The 2159-nt window shown below is 38.9% G+C and overlaps 1 non-coding gene across 1 annotated transcript; it reads right to left on the minus strand.

Annotated features, from left to right (window-relative positions):
* Positions 1-1090: 1090 nt before the first annotated feature.
* On the minus strand, positions 1091-1164 carry TRNAI-AAU (transfer RNA isoleucine (anticodon AAU)). Its single transcript has one exon. It is a non-coding gene; the product is annotated as a tRNA-Ile (tRNA).
* Positions 1165-2159: the final 995 nt, after the last annotated feature.

Raw genomic sequence — 2159 nt, forward strand, 5'->3', positions numbered from 1 at the left:
ACTCTTGCAGTAATGTATATGGTTGTCACTTTTATTTTTAGTTAAATACTAAATTAAGCTTAAATAGCTTTTTTTCATATAGTGAGTAGGCATTATTTTAGTAGTATCGCATTATACCTGTCTAAACACCTTGTATGACGAGTACTTTTATTTATTGTCGTGTAACACATTGTATACATTATGCTAGTAAATATATAACTTGTACGAAGTAAACACACCTATAATCGGAATAATTACATATCTGTGAACTCAAATCCTAAATTCAGAAAAAAGAGTGCGTGCGATCATTCGCGTGGCGCAGCCCCTACTGAGGCAACTCTCAACCACTCTTCTCTATTTGATTGTGTGCGTAAAAAGTGCGTGCTTACACGGCACCCGCTAATTACGCACACATTCAAACCAGCGGAGGCCGATTTGTATGAAGCTGTGCTACTATTCTTTCTTTACTATGGCTATAGGTTCGGTTAACTTTTTTTTAAATGTGTTACTATACATACCGGACAGGTTCGGTGGGGAGGGTTCAGACTTAAAGTGGTAAAATGACACATAAACATCATCAGCCTCGAGATTGGCACGCGCGGTGTTCCCGCGTGTACCTCACGGATGACGGGATGGAGTAGCTCTAGCGCCATCCCACATAGAGACGGACCCTGTTCTGGGCCGATCGTCTTCAAAATTCTATCCTTACTCACTCATACGAGTGAGTTCACTTTTAACTCAATTGAAGATATTCTTTATATCGCTACTGTCCATGTGATTCATTGTATAAAAATAACAAAATATACATAAAGCAGTTAAAAAACGAAATGTTTTCTAGTAGTATGTTTATACTATTTATAACGAAACAGGTAATACTAAAATTTTAAGGCAAATAATGGTTACTCTCGGGTCTATAAAACATATGTGTGAAAGAAAGTAAAAAAATATTATTTGCGAGTGAGGTATAAAAACACAAACTTTGTAGTATTCGTTGGAAAAGTTTTTACAAATTTTTCAAAGTAATTGCTAAAAATATAGGGGGGTAGCGGGGAAGCCTCCTGTTTGTTGACGGCATTTAAAAATAAATAAAAAGAACGCTACGAACTCAATATAGCCCATACGGGGATCGAACCCGCGACCTTCGCGTTATTAGCACGACGCTCTAACCAACTGAGCTAATGGGCTGTTGAAAGACTCTACAAATACCGAGTACCGTTCGGGATTTTGTCAGTACAGAGCATGCGCTCGTAGAGGAAGGTTGTGATCGGAGGTTACTTTTTAGCTTTAACATAATTACGTAGCCATCATACGATGGCTACGTAAACTGGCACTGAGATATTGTTAGTAAAATCTTAGTTTAGACAAAAGTCATTCACACCACAATTGAGCACTTTTCGAGTTTTTAATTTGATGCTTCTCGAATATCTAAAAACAATATTTAAAATGAACTTTTGCTGTTACACGATTTTTATAGCATTTGTATATTTGGGCTTTGTGTAAGTAATGCTCTGTTTTTCCTTGCTTGTATTAGTTACGATTAATCGTCTGTCTAGGCACACAATTGCTTTGTATTTAAACTATTACTGTGCCACTGGTGAGCGTGGGTCTCCTCTAGGCCTAGACAGGTTCAGATCATAGTCATCCGCGCTGGACAAGTGTGAATTAGTTGAACGACTCACGAGAAGTTCTAATATCCGTATCTTACGTATCTTTAAGAAAAAAATAATCCATTGGAAATTTTATAATGGGATTGAAAGTTTATGTTTTGGCAAATAAAATAACAACCAGTTTATTGTGCATAAAGAACTGAAGTATTTTACAATTTTAGAATTCCGATGTATCTAACAATAGTAGACAATTTGCTTCTCAAGAATTCGAAAAAAATCTGTGTGATTAGCCATAATCAAACACACACGCAAAACTACGCAAACTACGCAACTACACAGCACACTACGCAAAACACACACGCACAAACCCACGCACACAACACAGGAAAGCAAAAAGTGGGGAAGCATTGCGTGCTCCCCACCGAAAAATAAGAAGGGGGTGAAGGCAGCCACAGCTCAAACACCCGTTGCTGCTTCTGCCGAGGCTCCTTCTGCTGCTACAAATGCCCCGGCAGCTGTCGACTGTCCGCCCACTGAAGGAGGGGCCGGGGAGGTAGTGGTCGCTAAGTCAAC

The sequence above is a fragment of the Epargyreus clarus genome, unplaced genomic scaffold (genome assembly GCF_041222505.1).
Source record: "Epargyreus clarus isolate Ecla_fem2 unplaced genomic scaffold, WU_Ecla_fem_2.2 ptg000007l, whole genome shotgun sequence".
Lineage (NCBI taxonomy): Eukaryota > Metazoa > Arthropoda > Insecta > Lepidoptera > Hesperiidae > Epargyreus > Epargyreus clarus.